At 40.4% G+C, this 26,468-nt stretch overlaps 1 protein-coding gene across 1 annotated transcript in view; it reads right to left on the reverse strand.

The window, feature by feature from the left end:
* The window catches only part of CUL1 (cullin 1), a 52,478-nt gene extending 45,878 nt beyond the window's left edge, over window positions 1-6,600 (reverse strand). The window contains exon 1 of the mRNA XM_071429748.1: window positions 6,463-6,600. The gene's annotated coding sequence lies outside the window, so the exon portion shown is untranslated. The remainder of the gene's footprint in view (window positions 1-6,462) is intronic.
* Between the last annotated feature and the right edge of the window lie 19,868 nt (window positions 6,601-26,468).

Raw genomic sequence — 26,468 nt, forward strand, 5'->3', positions numbered from 1 at the left:
TTTTCAGATATTTGAATGTACTACAAAAGTACAGCTTAAATACTGAAGAGTTTCCTCCCATAATCACCTTCATACTAATGTTTCATTCTGAAGTGACAAATAATGGATAAATCAAGGACTGTTGCAGTTACTTACATTCATTTCCTGCATGTGACAAAATCACGACCTGTGAAAGCTGCTCCCTCTTTATTTTCTTATTTTCCTTTTAAATCGTGTTTACATTAAGTGCATGGATTGATCTTGATTCCTACTGTGGTGTAATGCTGCAAACACTGTTGGCAATGAACAGCACACCTCTCATATATTTCACTCCAGATGCCTAAATACAGTCAGCCCAAAAAGAATGAGAACTTTCTCATTAAAATCTAGAAAGGGATTTTATGTAATTCTTCTGGTTCAACTGCAAAGTCTGAATTCTAGCAGCCTTAACTTACAGTAAAGAATTTATACCTAACAAAAAGTTAGTTATGCTTAAATTTAGTACCATTTCAGCAAATTATTTATCAGTTTTGATCTCTAATGACTGCAACAGGCACCCTTGGTATAGAAGTGAAGCAATTTAACTTAATTTTGTAAAAGTTAAAATTGCCACACATCCCTAACACCCACATTTAAATCCTCCTTCTTGTTGATTAAGCTTGCACCATTAAGTTTTAAAGCTAAGCCTGCATTAGAATCTAACAAAATCAATTCAACTACTTAAGGATATAAACTTTTATTTTTATACAACTCCTATTAGTGACAGCATCCTAGCATAGGCATACTTTCAGAAACAACAAAACTTCTTCAAAGTTATCTCTGAAAAAAAGAGAGTAAGAGAACAGTCTGTTTTCTTAAAAAAAAGCAAACATTCTAAAAAAGCATTTTCAATTGTACAGTGAAAAGTTTATCCTTTGGCTACCCAGAAGCAGAGCATTTGCCTGTGAAATTACTACCATGAAAAGCAAGATGAAAAGACTAACAGCTAACAAACGATGAACTATTTCCTAAAATTCTCTTTTTTTCCCTAATTCAGTCCACCAAACTTTAGATAAAACTTTCAAGTGACAGTCTCCACTGCCTGTGAGACTAGAAGAGCTTGCAAATTTACATATGAAATTAAGTTTAAATTACAGAGCAAAACAGGGTGAACTAAGGTCACACCACAGCCTTAGTTCTGAACTCTAATCCACATTAAGTTTTTGTCCAACCTGAAACACAGAGGAACAAAAAGCCAAGTTACATCAAATGCATATTAAAAATACAAGAAGTTTCTGACTTCAGTTATGGCTGAAATAGCCTTACTAATAACCCATATTTTTTAGCTCCCTGCTTCAAATTTAAAAACTTAACTTTTTTTCTACTGTGTTTATTAAGGAATCAAATACATCCAGGTCCCAGTAGCAAAGCCACCAGTCTCCAATAAAATAGGAGATGTGCATGTCTTCAAAAGATAAGTACATTATCAGAGCAGAGTGAGAAGCTCCCTGCACTGCAGAAACTTTCCATCACCATGATCCTCACCATCCTACATGTAAATCCATTTCTTCTGCTCAATAACACCAAGCTTGAGACATACAGCAACATAAACTAGAGCAAATCTAATCAAATCCAAAGACAGAGGATAATTTTATATCAACTTTAGTTACTTCTAGTTTAAAGAAAAACAGAAGTCAATGGTATTGAACTGATATTCAAATCTAGTGCATAACTACAAAGATGTCAGAGATTTCTTAATCCTTTATTCTTAGTCCTGCTGTCAAGCAATGACTTGTATTCACTAGACCAAACTAAAGCAGGGAACCTTTTGATTCCAAAACCAGAACAATCCAAAGGGAAGAAAAGGAGATAATACATTTTTTTTCCCCTTAGATTTTGGAAGAATATCACATTGATGTTATACTGTTTATTCAAGAACTATGGAACAGTTTGGGTTGAAAGGCACCTTTAAACATCCCTAGTAACCACCCCTCTGCCACAGACAAACATCTTGCACTGGATCAGAATGCTCAAAGCCCCATCCAGCTGGGCCTTGAACATTGTCAGAAATGGGGTATCCATAACTTCTCTGGTTAACCTGTTCCAATGCCTCATCACCCACCAAAGTAAAGGATTCCTTCCTTATAACCAATTTAAATCTACCCTCTTTCCATTTAAAATTTGTGTCCTTTGTCCTGCCACTACAGGCCTTTGTAGAAAGTCTCTCTCCATCCTTCTCATAATCCCCCTTCTTTAGGCACTGAATGAAAGCCTCGATAAGGCCACCCTGGAACCTTCTCTTCTCCAGGCTGAACAACCCAACTCTCTCAGCTATAGGAGAGGTGTTCCATCACTCTGATCACTTCTGTGGCCCTCTCTGGATCTGCTCCAATGACTGCATGTCTTTCTTGCGCTGGATGCCATAGAGCTGAATGCAGTGCTCCAGGTAAGAGTCACCAGAGAACAGAACAGAGAGTGAGAATCACCTGCTTCTTTTTACAAGTTCAGGATACTACTGGCAGAGAAAGTAGTGACATTCTGGAGAGAAAGAGACACCAACTCTGGCAAAAATTTACATATGACTCTACATCCATTCCCTGAAGTGCAAAATGAAATTACTATTTTCCTATTTTCACAGTAGCCTTCATTAATTTTTCTAAGGTTCATAGGTAAAGAAGGAGTTGAAAAACACTACACTAAATAAAGTGGAATGTAATCAATGTTTGGTTCAGTTAAAAAAATATGTATTTGACTTGTATAATTTATAAGAGGAAAAGCAGCAACAGGAAGAGGTTCTCTCTTGTGACATCAGAGGTTCTGTGGGTAAAGAGACAACTGACAGAGAACTACCCACTGGGACACAGATTATTTCCTAAAGCAGTGCTCTTTCCAGAAGCTGGGATAACGCAAGGAGTGTTTAAATCTGTGGTTACATTAAAGGCTACAAGTTACAGCACTATAGCAGGGCACGTCAGCTCAGAGCAATTTTATTACCAAGTCATTTAGTCATGTCTGTAACAGGTCTGGACTGCAGTGCCGTAGAAACATGAACAGCCAATCTGTTCTTGTTCTAGTAGTTCGTCTACTGAAAAACCTACAACTCTTACAATAAAACAGTAAGTTACTCATGTAGGCAAACTCAACATGTCTCTGTAATTTTTCCAATAATTATATTTTCTTACTGAAAATTTTCCTTTATCAAGCAAGGGAAACTCAGTGGTCTCCATGACAAACCAAAAAAATAGCTGTTTAAGTTTGCACGCTGAATAGATTGTAATTTGTAACCAGGCCTCTAAATGTTGGTTCCAACAACCACTTCTTACATGGAGGTAAGCTTGAAAAATACAGTTAACTAAAATTTTCCTATTAGTGTACTTTTACCTAAAAAACATGCTAGCACCTAAGTACTCTATTTAAAATGAGATCATGCATTCGTAAAGCACAGGCAGAACTTCCAAGGCCAAGTTTTCCATACTCTTCTTTTTTCCAGGTCTGTGCAGCAGGAAGACTGCACCAAGCTGCAGGCTGCTATGACTGCCTGTGCACATCCTCCTGATATCCCATCCAAGTGGGACATCTGCCCTGTTTTCCTTCTGATGCACAGAGACAGACCCTGTTGGACAGCACAGGAAGTACAACAGCAGAGTTTGTAACACACTGACCTCTTACTAGGAAATTCCTCCCTTCATGCTCATAATACAAATTTTTGATGTTGAGAGTGGTGTAAGTGCAAGTGGAGCATCTTTAAAGCTGTTTAATTCACTAGAATTTTGTGGGGGTTTTGATTAATTAAAAAAAAAAAATCAAACTTCATGGCAAGAGAGAAGATTCCAGGTATTTCCAATCCATGCAACCACTGGCACCTGGGATATGACTCATCATTAAGTTAGGCCCTACTGAAATAATTGTAACTACACAAAACTAGGCACTATCTAAGAACCACAACAGATGAAAAGCAGTACTCTGAGATGTTAACACACAAGTTGTAGGATACTTCTTAAGCTGAGTACCTGAGAACTTTCTCTAAGGACTCAGTATTGTTTTCATAATAATACATCTAAAATCCAAGAGCTTGCACCAAGACTACAAATAAGCTAAATCAAAAAAGAGGCACCCCCAAAGCAGTATCCAAATAAGGGTCTGCATTCATTTATCTTAAATGAATTTAGGTTAATTTAAAGCAATGTGATTTTCTCATGTCAATGGTTCAAGCAACAGGCCCAAGTTTTAATGCCAGTTCAAACCAGTGTACAAGGGAGCAAGGTGGAAGAAGAATCATTTTGCTAAACCACCACCACTATTTTGTCAGCCAAGGAGCAAAACACATATGCCTAATTTAGGTGCCCAAACTAGGACTGTTTTCTACGTGATCCCTGGATAAGCAATGGGAAGTTTCCTCCAGAGATGTTGTTAACGCAAGGCACTGAACTCGGATTCTGAGTTAGGTGTGCAAATTATTCCTGAGATCTAATGTGTTCACCATGCCTTCATGGGGCAAGTGTGCCCAGTGCTTAAACCGCACCTCAAACATGAGGTCATGAGATGAGTGTGAAATGCAACCAAATCTTAAGAACCAAAGCAACTAAGACAGACACAAATTAAGAAGTTGGACAACAAACACTGAAAACAAAAAGCTATGAGTAGATGGAAAAGACTTCTTTCTGGTCAAGTCACCACCAGAAACACAAAGTGCTGATGCCACACAGACACGTAATCATCAACACACAACATTACAGCAGTTCACTGTGAGTAAAAACTACATACTGAGGTACCTGCATAGTATCTTGCTACTTCCCCAAAGAGGAGGCATCCCAAATACACTCCATTTCAACTAATTCACAATATGGTATTACAAACATTATTTAGCCTAATTCAAGCTATATAGCCACCAGGTATGTCTAGCCCCCATGGACTATTGCTCCCAGTCCTGCCAAAAGGATTTCCAATAGAGAATTTTTTCTCCCTGAGTAGCATCAGGGCATGTGTCTGTATTAGGGCTGAAGTATGTAATTATATATGAACACATATATCAAGGGAAAAGTTGCTGAAGAAGTCAGTAAAAAATCAAAACAAAATAAGGTAAAACAAATAATTAATCTCTGCCCTTTCAGTGTTTAACTCTATGCCAGCTGAAACCAGAACACAAGTATTCAGATAACCCAGGGTAAAATTCCTTTCTCCTCAAAGGCATAGCTAGAGGATTTAAATACAAAGTGGGGGAGACAGCATTTGAATCTACAGAGGAAAGGAGTATGGGCAAAGAAAAGAGTATTAGGTGAGATCACAAAGAAGGTTTTAATGACAGGAAAGTAAGATCAGAAGGGAAAAAAAACATGAAGAAGGAAATGGTTACTGGGCAGAAGAAAACTGGAAGGGGAAAGGTAACAGAGGGGTAATGACAGTGCTGGAATATAACTTCAAAAGGAAACAAGAAGGATGGGGAAAGGATTCCAATCAGGACACACTTAGCTTGCATTGGCAAAGTTACAGGGAAACAAATGAGCTGGTTATTTGAAACAAAAAAATGCAAGACTAGTCATCTGGATAGAGACAGTAAGTACACAAACAGACAAACAAAAGGTTATGGGGGCACCTTCTCTGCTAAGGCCACAACAGTAGGTGGCAACAAGGGGAAGCCTGGCGCACACTCCTTGAGAGCAAGAGAAACCTAGAGAAGTTGACCGAGATGAACTATGGCAAAAATCCCCCAGCCACAATGGTACTGAGAGCATTAGGGAATGTCTCTAGGTACAACCAAAAAGCTCCTAGACAGACCTGACTATCACTAGGGCTGTGGGGATTGCTGGGATGAACAGGGTGAAAGGAAGCAGCACAGGAAAGGACAGGGAGGACAGAGAGCAGGTGAACTCCCCAGAAGAGTGCCCGGTGAGGTTACAGACAAAAGCTCACAGAGAAAAAAAGAGGGCAGAGGCGTGGGAGGAGCAGGGCCTGGGATGGCTGGGGTGGGCAGTCGCGGGGCCGAGGAGGGCACAGCGAGGGCTGCGGGAGGACGGGCCCGAGGTCTGAGAGCCGGCGGGGCGGGACGGGACGGAAAAGCTGGGGCAGCCACCGAGGCGCCCTGGCCATGCGGGGGCCGCGGTCACGGGGGAAGGACGGGGACGAAAGGAGGGAGCGGGCAGCCGGGCAGATCCTGCGGGGCCGGGCAGCCAGCGGGGCGCTCCCGCACCCCGGCGGGGGCGAAGCGTTCTGAGTGCGCAGCTCGCGGCCTCCCCGCTCCGGCCCGGCCCGCGGCTCCGGGGCCGGATCCACAAGCGAGCCGGGCAGCCACCACCGCCGCCCCCGCGCTCCGGGGCCGGGAGCGCGCTCGGGAGAAGAAAGGCGGGCAGGCCGGCCGGGCCCGACCACCCCTTCCCCCGTTCTCCGCGGCGTGACTCAGTGCCGGGCCCCGCGCCGCCGCCTTCGCGTCCTGCCGGGCCGGGCCGGGCCGGGCCGGGCCGGGCCAGGCCTCGCTGCGACACAACGCCGCGGCCTCCCTCCACTCACCAGCATCGCGCGTCCCGCAGAGTCAGGGCCACGTCCGCCCGCCCCTTCCGCCTCCGCCGGGCCCGGATCCGCCACCACCGCCTCCCCCCGGCGCGGCCCGGGGATCGCGGAGGCGCCGCCCCTCGCAGCCGCCCCGCCCCGGCTCACGGCGGGCGGGGAACCGGGGCTGCGGCTGCCCGCACCGGCAGGGCCTGGTAGGGTTGGGCCTCGGCCTCCGGCGGAGCCTGCCCGCCCGCATGAGCGGCTCGGCGGGAGAGGCCGGCCAGCCGCCATCTCCTTGGCTGCCAGGCCCTGCCCTGCCCGAGGGGTCGTTGCTCCCACCCCTCCCCAAGTTAGTCCAGTGCCTGAAGAGCTGAAGGATGAGCTGAAAGACTTGGAAGTGATGGTTGATGAAAAACTCTACGTGAGCCGGCAGGTGTGCGCTCGCAAGCCAAAAAGCCAGTCGAACTTGGGCTGCATCAAAAGCAGCATTGGGGCAGCAGGGCGAGGGAGGTAATTCTACCCCTCTGCTCTTCTCTGGTGAGACCCCAGCTGGAGTGTGTGTACAGTTCTGGTGTCCCCAACATCAGAAGGACATGCAGCTGTTGCAGCAAGTCGAAAGGAAGCCTCGAAGCTGATAAAAGGACTGGAACACCTCTGCCATGAACACAGGCTGAGAAAGCTGCGGCTGTTCAGCCTGGAGGAGAGAAAGTTGTGTGGAGACCTCAGCAACCTTCCAGTTTCTGAAGAATCCTAGAGGGAAGCTGGAGAGGGGCTCTTTGTCAGGAACTGTAGTGATAAGACACAGAGTAATTAGGTACAAATTCAACAAACGGTATTTTAAGTTAGATACTTGGAAGAAGTTCTTTACTGTGAGCGTGGTGAGGTGCTGAAACAAGGGAATAAGTTGTCCAGGGAGGTTGTGGATGCCCCAACCCTGGCAGTGTTTAAGGCAAGGGAAGTGTCCCTGCACATGGCAGGGGATGTTGAGACTAGATGATCTTTAAGGTCCATTCCAAACCCTTAACATTCTATGATTCCATGTGTTTATGATGATATTAGACATGGTAAGACTTCCCCCATCCATAGCTAAGCAACTGCTTCTCTATTTATGAGAAACACAGGTTTCTAAAGTGTCCTGGGCACAGTGAATGGCACCACACCAAGTGTGGGAGCCCAAATGGATGGTACAGCTGTGAGTTAACAGTGTGTCTTTGTCAAGCAAGTGTTAAACCAAACTGTGAAGCTTCTCTGAGTTATTCACATCAGGAATCATTGCCTCTAAGTGCATGAACATTGCCTTGAAAACTTTGATTAAAGTGTGGCTTTTGTAAGAGCATAGAAATCTTTCTGTAATTGTGAGTTTCAGAGTAGCAGGAAGACAACTTGGAAACAACACTGCAGAGAGAAGAAGAGGGTAGAAATTGAAAGAAAGGAAATGACATTGTTCAGCTGTGAGCTGCTTGGAAGATGTGTGATGGTATTTGCTCTGACTTATTGAGGGATATGAAATTACATGGACCTGTTTGTAATCTGCAAACAAGTTAAAGCAGAGCTACCTACTAGGTAACTTTAATGTATGATAATAAAACATGAACCTCCTAGCAAATTTGCATCTCTTATATGCGGATTGGAAGTGGGGCAGTTATTTTTTCTTACTAAGAGTATGAAATTGATGATACAAAATCATACCAAAATTAGGACAGGTTTCAGAAAAGTAGTATTTTGGAGTCAGTTCTGTCTTGTTTATTCCTGAAGACTGGAATTATATTGCTGCAGCAGTGTTGCGAAGAAAAAAACCAAAGTTTGTAAAAGATGTTGTAAAAAGTACTTTTCCTTTATACTAGTATCAAGAGTTAAACCTGTGAAATTCAGTAGCTTCATGGGAAAGGAAAGAGAAATGGGGAAGCAATAGGAAGAAACGGAAGATTTTTTTTCTTTGCAAAATGCTTCACTTGCATTCTGGTTCTACCTGCTGTTCACCTTTTCTGAAAATTGGCCTTCTCAAAGCTAATGCTCCTTAGTCATGTTGGTGCTGGAAAAATTATTTCCCTGTATAATAATGCCTTCCCATGGCCCAGCCTACTGAAGTGGACACAAGCAAAGTCAGTGACAAAGCTCTTCCAATGAGACAGTGCTGACTAAGGAGCACTGTCTGAGGAACTGGTTTAATGTGTAGCAGGGACACTGTCTCAGTCAGCTGGGTGGCATCACGACGCTTGTATTTTGCTTATGTAGGTGTACTTTGCAAATACCATTCCTGGGCATGACTAAATTTCTGGTTTGCTGACATACATGAGTTGTAGTAGAGGACAGTTTGTGTGAGTTGGCATCAGCGTGGCTAGTTCTGCATGGTGTGTTCAACACTGGGACAGGGAGGGCAAACGGAATAGTCTGTGGGGCACAGGAACCAAATCCAAAGGATCTGATCTTGAAAAATAAGAACTGATTTTTTGGTCTTGGAAAGTTAGGTTTTGGTGCTGTATTTTACAGCAATTGTCTTTGCAAGAGGTAAAGGCATCATTGTTTTGAAGCCTAAAACAAGGGGACAATAGAGCTATAGATAGCAAGAAAAGTGAAAAAAAAATGACAGGAAAGGAACAAACCAAGGGGAGAAGGAAGACCTGAATTGGCACCATCTTGCACTAAACTGTATTTTTTTTTTTTTAGCTTTTGTGATTAACTGCAGTACAAGCCTGAGATTTGACAGTTTGGAGTATCGAAATTTATTTATCTTTTTCCTGAGGGCTGCATTATGATTTGTGCTCACTTTATAGAGGCAAGACACAGTTTTCTGATTTTATTCATGGTACTGGTAGTTGAGTTGACACTCTGAAAAGGTAGGCCATAAAAAAAGCCTCACTAGACAATTCTGACATGGTGCATAACATGGCTTCTTCGTACATCCATTGAAAGAATTCCAACAGCAGGGTAAGTGATCACAGAGAGCAAAGGGAACTGAATGCAGGGAATTGAATGCCAAAATACCTGTTACCAAGTTACTCATAGCAGGATGGCTCCTGCATTATAAATTGTCCAATGGAATTTATGTACTTTGCGTGAAAGGAGAGAAGTTTCCCCTAGAGACTGAGGCAGCCAGAATTTCAAAGACATACTTCATGAGAGAAATCCAGTCTCTTTTTTTTTACTAAAATGAATTTGCGGTGCTGCTGAGAGGGGCCTGTTTTCAAAATAACTTGCAGGTCTCACACTTGTTGCATCAGCAATGAATCAGCATACACTAAGCAAGAAAATTATCCTGACAATGTTTGCTGTCAGTTTAAGTGAGTAGCTTCCTCAGCAAAGAAGAAAAGCCTGAGTCATTCAAAGACACAGAGTTGCAGCAGCTGCTAGTTTATTACTACTGTCAGGAGTCTGGGCTGATTTGGAGGGATACCTTCCCTGCTATCATGTGCAGTGATGATCTGAAAACAGTAAATAATTATATCACCCCCTCCATGCAGCCAGAAGGACAGGCTTGGTATAGGCAGGGTAGATGACAACCAGATTTGGTAAAGGTTGCATGGCTGTGTTGTATATCTCTTGTTTTTTCTGGCAGATTTGTTTTCCTTGGTGTTTTGGTAAAGAATGTTTGGCTGAGCTCTAAGTGGTGGTTCCCCATTTAAATGCTTCATTCCTGGTTTTGAGTTGAGCCCAGTGTACTCCCTAGCTCTGAGAGCCTCTGTTTTTGAGCTAGTGAGAGGCTGCAGGCATGCTTTTCCTCTTACTGTTTCTTGGGAGGGTTGCAAGCTAAGATACAGGAAATAAAAAAAAACATGTTTGTGAAAGGGATATATAGTTCTGTACAGTATGTGAGCATACCACCATTTCTTCAGCTTTTTTGTTGAGTAGAAAATTTAAGTTTCAGGATTTTCCATGATTGCTTGTAAACCAGTCTTGGGCTCAGTCTGTCATGCACATTTGTATAAAGTAACTGAGAAGAGCTATCTTCTATGCTTCCAAATTCAAAGTTGCCCAAAAGAATCTGTGAATGACAGATGATATTCCACTGCTCTGCTGCTTCTTGTGCTGCGAACCTTTGTGGGAAGGTGGAAATCATTTTGCAGAGATCAAATTGTTCTTCACAAAGGCCAGTTCCTGCATGTGTCAGACAGGTAGTGCCAGGCTCCTATATTGAATAAAAAGGCAGCCTAGGAGAGTTAACAAACATGGTAACCTTTGGTTAATCTGCTCCTTTTATAAGCAAAGGTCAATGTTTTTATTGTCAAGCACTCTGGCTGTATCACCAGCAGGAACAATACAATGTGTGTACAACTGTGTGTATAGAGGGCACATGACCAGCTCTCCTCAAGCCTTTGGTTTTTTCTCTTCTCTGACATGTTGTCTGTCACCTGGATGATTGATTTTTTTGGAGGTTTGCAGCAGTCTGAATTCCAGCATTAGAGCAGAGAAGAGAAACAGAGGAAAGAAAAGTTGAGTTAGAAGGGAGCTACAACCATATTTCTCTCCCATGAGCATTTTGGCCTAATCACTTCCAACAGTTGTGACCTCAAATTGGGATGTGGAGATATTATGCAGAATAGAATCACAAGAAGTGAAGCATCATTGCCCATTCAGAGCAAAGAATATTAATGTCTCTTTGGGTAAAAAATGAGCAAATAATCGCCTTGTTGTCAACTTTGGGATATTTAAATTCCAAAATGGAGAGTATTTGTTCATACATCTAAAGGCACACATGTGCTCTGGGAATTCATAATAGAAAGATGGTGGCAGTTTTTTTGGTTGGTTGGTTAGGTTTTTGTTGTTTTGTTTTGTTTTGTTTTGTTTTTTTCTTTGCAGTAATTTCTAGACTACAACCTTTCAATCAAAAATGGTGTCCTACTAATGCCTCTGCTATCTACTGTGGCAAATAATGCACTGATCCACTGCCTTTTCTTTTTCCATCCTGTCCTTCATTGGGCTGAAGATTTCTCTTGGGCCTGAGATCCAAGACTTGGCATTGGTTTAACTCATTAAAGCTCTTTCTTTATAGGAGTTTTTACAGGCAGAAAGACAACCTTGGTTACGCTTCTCTTTTTTTCTTTTTTAAAATTTGAGTAGCAGCTAATCTGCTGCTAATGTAGCAGAACTCTGTTTCATTGGTCTTTAGTAAAGCTAATATTCCTTTTGTTTGTTTTCTGTAGTTATTTGATATTTTGTGATGAACAGGCAGCTGTTCACAGACACAGCATGTGTAATGAAGGAAATTGATGTTCTGTATGAACATTTTTCATAGAGGAACACTGCTCTTTGGGCTTAACTTGTTTCTCACTATAATTTTACTTGAGGGAGGGAGAACAAGGAAGAGCAGTGTCACCGGAGCAAGCCAGAGCTCGGCTTTTCACATTCAGCATATTCAAAACAAGAGTTTATCCTTACTGCATTCTTCCTCAAGCTGAAACTTCAGACCTTCCAAGGCCCACTTTCCTTGGTTTGAGCCCACTGAGATGCTTCACTGGACACATTCTCTTGTAGGGTATTTAGATTCTCTCTGATCAGCATTGGGTCTAACCTCTGTACACAGAATTCCAAAAAAAAAGGAAGGTCTAGTAAAGAGCATGGCAGAAGATTTTTTGTAGTGTATTTAAATACTGACAAGCTTCTGATTTTTCCTTCAGTGCCATGATACTTCAGAGTTTATGTGCTTAAACCTTATGGTTTAGGTCTTGTTGAGGTTTTTAGTAAGAAAATAGGTGGAGGAAATATTTGTATGCTAACTTCTCACTAGCTTGACAGGTAAACCTAGTGACTTGTAATATATTAAATATGTGGGTACAAATTGCAAGAGGGGAAATTTGAGTGAGGTATTAGAAAAAGGTTCTTTACTTTGAGGGTGGTGAGGTGCTGGGTTGCCTAGGGAGGTTGTGCATGTCCCAGTCCTGGCAGTGTTCAAGGCCAGGTTGGATAAGCCCTGGAGCAACCTGGTCTAGTGGGAAGTGTCCCTGCCTATGGCAACGGGGTTGGGAGTAGATGGTCTTTAAGCTTCCTTCCAATCCCTTAACATTCTTATTCTAAAACAATCTCTAAGAGAAGGATTTGTAGTAAGTTAATGTGTTACCTGTACATGTGCATGGCATCAGTGCATGGCATCAATGTAAGATTAATGTTGGCATGAATGGTAAGAAGACAGGTGGTTTGTGTGGTCAGGAAATCAGATAATACCTGAAAAGCTGTCTGAAGTGTAGCCTTTGCCACAGAAATCTCTGCAAGTCCCTGCTTTTGGTATTTGTGTTATGGGTCTGTGGGTACCTATGACAGTGACAGGAGCTCCAGCACCTCCTGGGGTTCTGCAGGCTTAGAAAATTGCTCTTTCCATGAAAAGACCCTTGCTGTGGGACTGACAGTGAGGCTCACGAAGAGACACATCCGCCAGTGCCAGAGGACACCAGTCCTTCACCTGGCACTGCAAAAACTCAGCAGTGCTGCCCTTTACTGAACATGTAATGTATTTCTTTAACACAGAGATTTCAGTCCTTTGTTTATTTTCCCCCATGCCCTGGCTCTTCTCCCAGCTAGGGGGGTTACTATTTCTTGAGCCTTTACTTCTAGGGTTGACCCTTTTCTTTCAGTCCTAATTCAGGACCTCTCAGGGATTGGAAACCAGCTGCTCCTTCATGGTTTCTGTTTCCTGCCTTTGCTTATGAACAGCTCTTGCAAGAGCTGCTGCTGCAGCTTCTTCCAGCTTTGCCTGGCTGCAAAGCTCTGCTGTCTCTGATCCTCAGCACAGGCCCTCCATTGCACTTGGCAGTGCTGCTGGAGTGTGAGGTTTGTTTGCACTAACTCAGGAGCTCACTGGAGGCATAGATACAGGCATAGGTGTAGATGTGTGAGTGTGTGCCTGCATCTTTTCTTCCTGATTGTTTCTAAGAGATCATTATGCTTGTTTTGTACCAGGAGTGGGCAGAGGCAGTAGCATTTTCTGCTGCTGTTTTCAATGTGAATAATGGTGTTTTGCCTAAAAGAACAGTTTGTTCAGACAGACACAAGTGTTTCCTCATTTCAGATAGGAATCCATCTGTCTTCAGTAGCTTACACCAACATCTCCAATGACACACTGGGTGGCTTTCCCTTTTCCCCCATAGACCACTCAAGAAATAAACCTTATGGAGGAGAGACCAACAGTCCTTATGCATTCCAAGGGTGTGAACAAACTTCCTGGGGTGATATGTTCTCAAAGTCACAATTTCTATCCTCTATACAGGACCCTTTCCTTCAGTGATATTTATCTGAGGTGTTTTAAACTGATCTGCACAACTTATTTGTTTTCCTTGAGTGTTGCAGGGAAAACCTTTTCAGTCTACATGACTTAAAGCAAATTGGGATCTGAGTGCTTTACTGATCTGTCAACAACATGAAATTAAGCAGCAATCAGTGAAGTGTTGCATTTGAGATCAGTAGTAGTAATACAACAGGTAAACTCCCAAACTAGACATATACTCATGTTAATGAGCACCAGAAGATTCCTAAACCCCTTCTGTAACAAAAGCAGAAGAGATTTCTGAAGTGCTCCAAGCCTTTCCATAGGAAAGGTGTGGATTGTGTAACGCCCTAGTGAGAACTCATTTATACCCATGATATAAATTCCTTTCTTTACATAGTCTGGATCTCCAGATGAATTTACAGGGGTGCCTTGCAGCTGTACACAATGCATGGCCTCCAAGGACAGGGATGGCCTCCTGACCACAGGGACTTGGTCTCTAGACTTTAAAGGTTCAGTAAAGTCAAAACCTTGAATTAATTTGCTTTATTGAGGTAGTATATTTGGACTAAATGTCCAAAAATAGTTTGTGTGATTCTTGTCTACATCGCACAGATTTTAGTGATTTGCCTAATGAGAACTGCCAAAATGCCTTAAATGTGCCTATCTTAGAAGTCTGAGAAAAACCTGATGAATCTTTATAGCTTGGAGACCCATTCTGCTGGCTAATAGCAGCTATCTTCACATCATTGCAAGAAAAAAGTGGTAGACTTAAACTCAGTACAGCAAGTAATGTTTTACCCTTGGTTTTTTTCAGAGTGAAGTACACAAAACCCAGATAGTAATAGATGATGTACATTTTTTCTTAAAATGGTAAATTACAAGTCAATTTTGGAGGAATTAAAATTGCTGTTGCAAAATAAACCAAGTACCTTGTGTTGTTTATGACTAATGCTCTTAGTTATTTGTCATGATGTTTGCTTTTTTAATTCAACAATATACAGAGGATTTTGTGCATATCATTGCAAAATTAGCCCACTTCTCTGGATAATAAATGCTCTTATCTCTTTGCTAAACAAAAGACTACATAAAATGAATAATAGTAGTATTAGTATGGGAAAAATCTAGTGCTCCAAAAAGCCATTGTAAGTACACTTGAGCAATAATTACAGGCAACAATGCCTCCACTCCTTGAAATTTATCATAGAAATTGTGATAGCACTAAACTTGACTAAAATCTGGGACAGTTTAGAATGCCATCTACTTAGAGTCATTACCAAAACACATCTACCCCTGTTAGAAATAAACACACAAAAATAGCCCCAAAAGCTGAAAATGTGCTCATTTATCTCTGTTTTTGTATTTTGGTTTCTGGAAACAAGGTATTCCACATAATAACAATAATAATAATAATAATTATTATTATGACTGCACCTATCTGTATGAGCCTCATGGACTTCAGTTATACAAAATAGCAAGACAACAAAACAAAATGCTTTGTCAAGAGCTACATGTAGTGTTTGGGCTCAGGTGCTGTATCCAGGGTAAGTGTTATGCCACTACACACACCCCTCGGCACTATGCAGATCAGTTTGTAATTCATGTTAGCTTTATTTTTTCTGCTGAGGACACAAAACAGCATAAATGTTGACCTTTTAACACAAGCTTGGCAATATGCTTGGGAAGGATTACTTATCTTTAAAATCATGGCAGTTTTGTTACATCAGAGTGTGAGACTGATGGTCAGAAAGTACACTACCCCCACCTCTGCACCAGTTAAGGCTATCAGTCAAGATCACGCTATGTCAGTAAGGAAAATAATGGTAAATAATACCAGTGATTCCCAAGGCAACTAATCCCTGGGGGACAACATATGAAAACATTTGGAAATAATTCTAATGACATCAAAGTCAGTAAATCATGCAGGTGCTTTGTACACCCTCACAGTACACAGAGTTGACAAGCTGTAGAGTTATAGGCCGAACACACACCAGCTGCTGGACTGCAGACATTTTTCCTCTGTTCTTACAGTAAATATGATACTGATCCTTTTGTTTCCATTCTGTGTAAGAAGACTTGATAAGCTGGGATTAATAATTACCAAGATGCTCTAGACAGCACGTGCTGGGCTTGCTGCTCGGGGTTTTGGTTTGTTTTTTTTTGTTTCCATGTTCAAGAAATGTGTCCAATGGATTTTCTAAAAATATTTACCATGCTTTAGAACACATAAGTGAATAAAATGTTAAGTGTGACTAAGTTTTTCATGTGAATAATTTTGGTTTTGCCAGATATTTAATATCAATGTTATTGGTCAATGTCTGGTAGTAGCTAATGCATCACTACAGCCAAGCTCCACCACAAAGCTTCTATGTACTCAAGCAGGGCAGCTGGTGTAAACATGTTTGAGATGCTAAATATCACTCTTCTTTGACACAAACGTGAACAACTTTCCATTTAATTTGAAACATCCAAAATACCAATTGCTTACTATTGGAAAAGCAACCAAGATTTATTTCAGTAGCAGAAGACTACCATTACCAATAGGCTCTACTATTACAGAAATCTCCAGAACAGCTATTACTGTTCATATGAAGTACACACAGAGAGATTTTTAAGTGTGAATCTATGTTCTTGCACCTTATTTTACTGAAGTATTGTTAGTTATTGATCTGGTTTTCAAAATATTCAGAAGCTAGCACTTAGCAGAACTATTAGTTAATACTTGTTAAACTAATCTCTAGTGAGCCAAAAATTTTCATTTGCTCAGTAAGTGACTCAAGTGATCCCTGTCATTAAAGCCTCCATTACTTTGGAACTGTGATCTGTTCTCACTTTACTTCTGATTAAACAAACAGTAAAATTATCCTAACTTAATAAAGTGATTCATATATCAGTTGTTTTTTTTTTTCAAAGCAATACTGATCCCTTATAAAAATCATGTAAACTCAAGTGTCTCCTATTTTGTAATGACTCCTCAATTTTTATGGATTTGAGGAGCACTATGACAGTGTTATTACTGTAACTGTCTTATATTAGCCTCATTCCTCCTTGTTAAGATTTTGAGAATTTACTTAAAGGTAGGAGTTACAGACCTCTACAGATCTTCCTCTATTAAGTTTGGGCAGGCATTTTTGCAAAGCATTACAAATTACTTAGAGATGCTTGAGTCCTGGCTGCTTCACACTGCTGAGGCTGGTCAGAAGGCTTGTGTGATCTTCTTCAAGGACATGTGGTGGCTGTTGTTTTTGTTTGCTGTCCCTGACATTTCTACTGTCCAAAATTCCAGGCATCAACAATCACTCTCATTAAATTCTTGCTAAATAAAAGCTGCAAATGCAGCAATGGGAGGAGATGATGGGTAGGTGCTGAGCTCTGGCTCCAGCACAAAGCACAGTCCCTGTGTGCCATTAGGCAGTGAGTAATCTGCATATCTGTGGGGGCACATGGTGAAGAATCAGGACTCCCTCCCTCTCTGTTACTCCCGTGTGCTGGTTATTAGATTATTTTCATCAAAGAGGTCATTAATGGGCCAGTGTTGCTCTATTGGAACTCAGTGGTGCCCAGAATAAGATGGTGCATATGCTTCCAAAGATAGTGGATTGGTTGAGGGGGAGGAGGAGGAAAGGAACCTTTCAATAATGGTATCTTTACAGGCATAGTTTCTATTTCAGTATAGCTAGAGGGGTTTGAAATGCCCTACTTTTAAGCTGGAAGTATATTGTATAGCATAGAACAACTCTTCATAGCTGGATTAGGTATATTGCCTTATATTTGTGCAGCCAAACAGCATAGAGATTGACTTTTAGAGGTGCTGAGGAAATCTAAGTTTCTATGCCTGCTGTTGGTTTTCAGCACTGAAGGAGCTTTATAGAAGTGCCAAACAATTACGGCTCCAAGTTTGAAAATGTGATCCTTTATAAAAAAGCACAGAAACTTAGCAAGATTATTCTTCCATGACTTCATAAGCATAGTCCTTGGTTGCAGTGTGCTTCATATAGCTGTTGTGCCTTTTCAGCTCTGAGTATTGCTAGTGGAAAGTGCAAAATTCTATGAAGCAAGTTTTTATAGCAGCTCATGATGGATTGAAAAGACTTGATTTCTCTTAGGGGTGTGAGCCAGAGAAAAACTGATCAGTGAAAGAGTTGAATACATAGTGCTAGTTGCAGGTGCAGTCTGAATTTCTGCAGTATACATATAAAATACCAAAAGTATTTACAGAAATATTGCCTAACAGAAAGCAATCAGCTGGTCTGATTGAAGCCATCAACATACCAGAATAAACCAACAGCAGGAACATCACAGCAACTAAAAAAGCATGTTAACATTGCTGTTTAATTTATAAGATCCTGACAAGAGAGAATCTAAGAATCATTCAGTCATAATTTTGTGCAATTCTCTTCAAAGTGCATCCATGTTGTAGGGAGGTACTATTTTTGTAAGAAACTGCAAGAGGCACTGAAATTTTAAGATCCCATTTTTCACGTCTAAAGATGAAGGCAAGTACACAGGGAGATTTGCCAAAACACATGGGTTCCAAGCCCCTCATGCATTAAAAGAAAAGTTAGGCATGGACATGGTGTTAAAAATACTACCTGAATTATGATTTGCAAGTTGAAATAGATCAATTCCTTTTCAAAAGCCTGCAGGAACTGATTCCCTTCCTCTCATTTCTTTCTTTACTAGCTCTACAGAATTTGCTCTGGGAAAAAAAATAGAGAAACCTTCAGTACTGAAAGCATTTGAAAAAAATATGGTGAGTCAGAGGAAAAATGTATTGCAACCATTGGTGAGTGATGTACTGGCACACGGAGGCAGCATAGAGAATGGGACATATTGAAGTAACACAGAATTGTCCCTTTGCCTGAATTGTAACATGCTCCCAGCTGGACAGAGATGGGCAGGGAGCTGGTATTTAACATCACAGGCCTTTCAGTACCTCATACACCACCAGGAGCTGTTCACTGCCTCTGTGTTTAATCAAAGCAAAAGCAAATATTTATGAACTGAAACACCACAACCTGTGCAGAGATTACTAGATGCAGGAATGTATTTCAGCAAGGACTCAGCTACTTTGTGAATTGAGGTTGTTCTCCATTTTATAGCTGTCAATGAACTGGGCAAGTTTTTAACCTCTGTTCTAACCAGTGATTGCTGAGAATTTTAGGTAAACAAGTACCAGTGAAAGCTGAGTGTGGGTGCAGTACAGGAGAGACAGGCACCTTACCTTCATGCTGCTAAAGTAATGTAAATCCCACTGACCCTGCCCAACAATGGAGGTGCTTGAGCCCTGCTATTGTCCTACCCTCTTCTAGCTCTGTGAAATGGCATCAAAGCCAGGAATAGGAAGGGCAGTTCCTCACCAGAACAGGACAGATATTGCTGGCTGTGAAGCCAGCCCATTTTTTGTTTTCATGGGCAATTTTCAGCCTTCTTCCCTTCGTTGTGAACTCTGTCTCTTGTGCAGGGTCTAGCACAGTCGGACAAGAAAACAATGACATCTGTACTTGCCCAGGGAAATGAAATGCCCAGGGAAATAAATATGCCCAGGGAAGAAATTTGTTTGAGACAGAAGAAGATGAAAAATTACAATATTATCTCAGAAAAATACTGTTCCTGCATTAATATTATATTGAATATTAACATTAGAACTATATAGTAATATTATTGCATTAATAAGGTCAAGTTTCTGCATTTTTAAGAACATGTTTAAAAGTTATTGAATTATTGTTGCACAGTAATCACAGAATCTGCTGCAATTACTTTATAATATTGTAACATTCATAGGTACTGAACACTGAGGATTTTATCTCTGAAAAGCTGAGGAGTCCCAAAGCCATTACAGCTAAACTGTGTAGTAATCATGACTTTTTAAATAAGGGCCGATGTCCTTCTTTGTAACTTTCTCAGTCTTTGCATTTCTATCATTAAAAAAGCAATATAAGTCACCACAAATATTTTCTTTTTCCCTTCTCTCCATTTTTTTGGTCTTCCTTACTAATCTTTCTATTTCATGACCTCATTTTTTTTCTATTTAAATCCTAAATGTTTTAATAGGCTATGTGACATTTTCTGTTAAAAAGCAAAGCAAAGCAAATCAAAACAACAAAATTAGTTGTGGACATTTGTCCTTGATTTTCTGGATATTTTTCATTTCTGAACTTTTCTTCTTTGGTATTTTGTTGCTCTTATGAAATTTGAAATTAACCTTTTGCATTTTGCTCATTCATATTTATCTTTTCCAGTTATCAGTGTCTTTCTTTTTACTGCCTCTTTAGTCTTCCTAACTTGTTTAACTCTGTCTTCTGTCTGGCTTACCTTTGAGAATCATGAATGATAATACTCAGAACACAACAGAAAATGTTCAGGTTGACTTCAAAGACTGAAAGTCAATCCTTGGAACATGAAAAAGAGAAGATATCATTGGTGTGAAGAATAGGCTCAGGGGACAGTTTCAATTGATCAGAAAGTCCTTGATCTTGGAGAACCACAAACAGAAGATTAGCAATACACAAATTTAATGGATGTGCTTATTAATGCCTTTGGTGAATCAGGTTAATACCCATAGCTCCATTCTGCAATTAAACACAGACAAGAAATATCCTATTCCTGGTCCTAAACTTGATATTCATCTAGGCTTTATATGCTTATATAACATTTCCCAAGGGCAAATTTCATCAAAACAGAGAACAAGGTTTACAAAGATGAATTTCTAATAGTGCTGAGATGTATCTCAATTTAGTAACCTAAAAGAAAAACAGCAGCCTGATTATCAGAATTATTGAGTACCCACAGTTTTTGCATGGCTTATATGCAGCAACTAAACTCAGTGGCTCTGGCAAACAGACCAACTTTATTAGAGTATCTAAAGTCAGGCCACTGGTTTTGAAACATTTATCTGCAGGAGCTTGGTACAAGTAGCATAGAAAACCTGGGAGAGCCATCATTCAGATCTCGGGTTTCCAGATGTCAACTCTGTTCATTAATCATGGGTCATCCTTGGGTTTTTTAAATATACATAGTGCAATGGTACTATGGTAGTCTTACAAAATACAAACAGGCAAATAATTTTTTATGTGGCATGCCCAAGTTTTCATAGAGTGTCTCTGTCATAAGCTCTGCTTCATCTTGCATTCCTGCAAATGTATCATTACAGAAGGTAGAGTAACATACCTGGCAGAGGCCTATAAGGATGTGGCTGGGTCTGTTTACAGGTTGCCTCCATATCATCTGAAAACTGGATTAAGTCTATGCATACACAATAACCTCTTTTGGCAGTGCCTATAGGTGGCATCAATAACTCCTTCAAATTCCTTCCCAGATCTCAAAAACATGGTGAAAAGACCACAAGTATTTATGAAAGGCAGAAATGAGATCTGGAGAAGTGGGGTGGTTAGTTTGTGCTGCAGCCAAAAGCAGATGCTGAACCTGCTTGTCCTCCTGTTTCTGGGCAGGTCTTTGGCCATGGTGCCTGATCTCAGCAGGATGACTGCCTGGATGAGTGGCAGCAGCAGGAAAGAGGCCAGTATGGAAGCAGGAAAGCTCAGTCACCTTTGATGTTACAGCCTCAGGAGAAGAGGTGTTGCATTTCTGGGGTTCAGCAGGGACCTGTGTGAAGCCTCCCTAAGGAAAAGGAGGGAGAGAGGCAGCAGAGTTTGTATCCTTGCTGTTCAACAATGGCATGTCCAGTAGCAGCTGTGGAGTGGAAAGGAGGAGCTGACCCAACCTGAGCTGATTAAGCTGTTCAGGGGGATTGAGACTGCAGGAGGTGAGACTGAAAAAAATGCTAACATGTCAAAATAGCATCCTCTTAATTTTAACTGGCTTTCTAATCAGATTTGCTGTAGAACAGAAAGAACACATTCACTGCTTGGGATTACCTTAAATCAATTAAATCAATTCTTAGAAAATACTACAGAAGATGCTTAAAGAAATTGAATTGTTCACCTGCAAGATTCCTGTCTGTTTTTATCTTTTACAGTGATTTCTGCATTGTGATTTAGAAATGGAAAATTATGGATTTGATGTGATTCAGATATGGAAAATTATTAGCATAAGTTATATATGGTCCCCCAGCTATGAAGATAAAACTAATGGCTCTTCTGGGGTGCTTGTTTTTATTAGCAGGAGTATTTTGTAATAACCAAAGCATCCTGAGCAGGGCAGATGCTAGGGATGCTATCATACCCACGTAACATGGGACAGACTATGAGTGTGATCTGATTGCCACTCTAAGCCTTGGCTTAGGCCATGATTCAGATGTTGTGGGTTTGGTTTTGCTCCCCCCATCTGGAATGTTGCAAATAGAAATAAAATTAATCTTATAAATCCAAATAAAAGCTAACATAGAAATACTGAGGTCCTAAATATATGTACATTTCATAATCTTTCATGAAAATTTTTGTCTCCACAAGGACATGCTCCAGCTCACCAGGAAGGTCACAACTGGCTTCTTCAAGAAGAAGATTGGTTTGTTCTTGGCTGTTTCCTCGTAGATGTCAACATTTCAATAAAGTCATGTTTAAAAGATTTGCAGACAAAATTTTTTCTTCCCCCCTGCCCTTTCCTCCCCTGCCCAGCTGCTGCTTTCACTTCACAGCAGACATGGTGCTATGTCCCCATTTGGAAATGGGAAGTAAAATGACCATTTTAAAGAGGTGAAACAACCCACATACTAGACTGTCTCCAAACCTCTGTGCCCCACAGTGGTACCTGAGACATTGACACTGTCAGCTTTTTCAGCTGCTTGGTGTTTCTAGGTCAAGTCTGGCTCAGCAGAAGAGATTGCACCCATGGTGCAATGGTGATCTATGACAGGCAATAACCTGGTATGCATATCTGTTCTAATAGATCTGGAAAGCTCCTCAAGTGAAAGAGCTCAGGGAGAGGGAAGATATTCCAGATTTTTTTGAAAAATGGTTCTCATTCTTGAGGTTTTGCTATATCTAACACTGACCTTTTCAGTTCCCCAATTCTAATGGCATATGTTGTAACCACCTATGAATCTGATCCTAAGGAAGAAGACAAAAGGAAAACACACTCATAAAACGGAGAACAAATTAATGCCTAAGCAGTTTAAATAAATGCCATGTTAAAATAAGCAATTTCAGGTATCATTCTCATGGAAAAGTTTTAAAAAAATTCAATGAAACTGTAACAGTGTTATCTCAGTAATAATTCAGTTCATTTCTTCTCAGTATAGCAAATATTTTGAACATAAAAATGTCTCCTCACATTTCTAAGGAAAAATCAATAAAACTTAAAAAAACAAACAAAAAAAAACCACCTCACCCTACACAGCTCTCAAGCTCTCAAATTAAAAAAAAAAAAAAAAAGAATTTTTTATCTTTATTGCACAAAGACTTTGAAACACATTTGCCTAGAAAATAACATAGTAATTCATCCAGTCAGTTGCACAAGTCAGGTAAGTCCAGTCCTTTATATGATGAGTGCACCAGAAGGTATTAGCAGAAATTAAGATGCCCCAGTTAGAGTACAATGAAAGCTCTTGATGGTCACACTTTGTATCACAGAGCCTTCAGTTCCTTAAGTTTGTTTCAAGATGCTCTTGAAGTTTCTCTGTTCATATTTTAGTTGCATTTAGGAACAGACACCATTTAATTTTTTTTTCAGTTAATTTGTTCAAGAATCACTGCTCCTTAACTTTATATAAGTATCCGTACAGTTATTAATTAAAAATACTGCAAAAGAATTTATATATTGTTTTTACTGTTAGCAAATACTTTGTAACATGTAATTTTCAGATTAAAAAAAAAAAAAAAAGCCAACCTGTCATCCTTAGTATCATTATTTTTATTCAATCTGAAGATTATTAGCTGTTGACTTCCACACCTTAAACCAGGTGGACATGCTCCAGGATGCACAACTGGGTACTGGAAATCTTCAGACGCTGACACAGGAAGGGAAGCTACAAAAAATATTCTGGTGAAAATAATAGATTAAAAGTCTTCCTGTTGACATAGGGATGCGAGCGAATCAAAGTCACTACCTTTAAAATGCTGTCAGAAAGTGTAACTGGCTAAAAAACCATGAGCCAGTGCTCCATTAAAGCAGAACAATTTGGGGAGGAATATTTTCAAGTCTCCATACTTCATATTTGGTTGCAATTTAATTTAATTTCATCATTTAAGAAATGCTAGGAAATGGAAGTAATGACCTCAGGTATGTGTCCAGCCAGCCCCTGGACTAAGAGGATACTGGCTGCTGCTGTGGCTAAGACCAGCTCCATGGATATCTTTTCACTGTCTCCTTCTGACTTCTGACTGGAGACCTGTCTCCTACTGTTAGGACCTATAAAAGGTCTTATTTGCCCCATAAATTCATGTTACTTCCTATCTTGGAAGATAAGATGTGGGCTTTTTTTTCTCATTTATCCAGAAGCATGAATTCTCAACAACAGGTATAGGTGAAAGGTGAAAAAAATGCAATTTTCATGGTGCTCCCAACGCAAGAGTTCCTTCTTAGGATACTGTGTAAAATAAAAACAAATCAGCAGCAATGTTGATAAAATAAATGTTAATGTTACAGATAGGGCAATTATTTTCAATTCTAGATGGAGGGAAAGACTATGATATTTTTCAGACAGAGACATGGGTGTGAGTTTATGTGTAGTTATCAGTTTAAAATTTTTTCAAAGTATTTTTCAGTCTGCTATGAAAGAATAGAAGATGAATAGAAAGATGATCAGCAGGAAAAGGCAAACATGGGCTGACTTCCAGCTGTTTCTTGTAATAGCAACTGTTGGTCAGATGCAAGTAATATATCTGTATTTTGCACATGCACTTCCACAGAGACAAGTAGGATACTTTTGGTTTAATTCTCTCTGAGCATAATCTCCATTCTGATCTGGCCAGAGTCCCTAAATGCAATTTAGATAAATACAGATCATAAAGAATTTTTGTTAACCTTATGTATATATGTATGTATGTATGTATTTATTCATTTGTTGCAGGGGGATATCTCAGAAGTATGTTATTGTATTTCTGAGATAGAAGGAATAATGAAGTCTTTCATCTCCTTGGGTAAATTCTTTGGTCTGGCAACAGGTAGCAAGAACTTCTGCTCACCCTTAAGTACTCTGCACAGAAAACACTCGCCTTTGGAATGAAGTAGCATCGGTACCAGGTGTTTTCAGGTCATTGTGTGTGGCAGAGGACAAGAAGAAAATCCAACTCAGAGGCCATTCTGCAACCCTCTTCCACCTTTCCTGGCTTCATTGACACGAGCTAGAGCATATACCTATAAAACATGTACCCTGTTTACAAAATCCATCATGGTCTCTCTTTGGTTACTGCTGCTTGGAAGAAGCAGTTTTCCCAAACCCACAGGAAGCTTCACCATGAGGAATCCAGGCTGGGTGAGAAATCAGAGGCATTTTGATGATGCCTATTGTTTTGTTGGCAACTCATTGTCACTTCATCGTTCATGCTATGTTTAACTGTAGTTTATAGATTCATACAGAGAAACTACCCCTAAAACTACCTTGGAACAGTAAGTGCATGGCTGAGTACATAGCTGACTATATGACTGAGAAACAGATTGGATTAGTAGCAGTGTCATTTGGTTTAAATGAAGCAATAGGACTGATGCAAAGTATTAGCTTAAGATATTACCAGTAGTTCTGAAAACAAAACTTGACTGTGCTAAGAAAACTGAAAGTCTGGGAGTAATATTTTTAAAGTGGGCCAGACTTGCCTGCATTGTACCTTCTGACTGAGCAAAAGCTGGCTTTGAGGGTCTGTAATAGGAATATTGCAGGCTCCAGAACACTGTCCTACAAAGTGTTTTTTTCATCACTGATGAGTATAGTACATTGTTTTTGTTTATGAGATCTTCTGCTTATAAATATTTGCCTGAAATAGTCCATTCTGAACCCAATTTTTGTGTACATGTATTTTAGTATATGCAAGTGCCCAAATCTTCCTGCACATGTATATACACACATAGGTTCTATGCACACATGAGGACACACACAAGCTCACATTATAGACACATGCTTAGAATCACTTATGGTTTGGGTTGGAAGGAGCCTTAAAGCTCATCTAGTTCTAAGCCCCCTGCCATGAGCAGGGACAACTTCTACTGGAGCAGGTTGCTCAAAGCTCCATCTGATCTGCACTTCTGATGGTTTTTTGGCCCGAATATGTTGCTGAGGAACTCCATGGTGTTACAGTATAAGTGGAGGTACAATTTAATAACAGAAGCCAAGCTGATGAGAGAATGTCATGGGTCACAGCTTGGGCATTGATGGAGATTAGGCATGCTGTAGATTAGTTGAAAGTCATCCAAGTGCCAGGAGTACCTGCTGTAGAATCTAAAACCCTTCCATAAAAATATGGCACTACCTCTTGTTTGCTTCCAGGAGCTCTTTATCAACAGCCCTGGTCTAATGTACTTAGCAAGGCTACCACACATAAGAAAAATAGCCATCAGACCATGGCTGAACTACCATGGTATTTGCCCAGGGGGTTCTTTCATGCATCATTACAAAGTTTAAATAAAAGTCTAAGAGAGGATGCACATTGTTCACAACCTTTTCTGAAATTTCTTCAAACTGTTTGGAAAGTAACAACAGCCTAATAACTTCTACACCAGCCCATCTTTCTAACCCCAAAGGCACAATTTGCATGAGAGTTATCTTTACAGAATAGGCTAGAAAAAAAGCACTCCCAGGCAGCTGATATAATCAGGACAAAATATCCTTGCAGTTCCTGAAATGCAGAAGGCAAGTTACTATCTGCTTTAGATCTTGTCTTTAAAATATTATATTTCCCTTTCATTCACAACCAATTCCCACAGGAAAGCACTGAGG

The sequence above is a fragment of the Agelaius tricolor genome, unplaced genomic scaffold (genome assembly GCF_023055355.1).
Source record: "Agelaius tricolor isolate 1412-34295 unplaced genomic scaffold, bAgeTri1.0.p SCAF_6, whole genome shotgun sequence".
Classification (NCBI taxonomy): Eukaryota; Metazoa; Chordata; class Aves; order Passeriformes; family Icteridae; genus Agelaius; species Agelaius tricolor.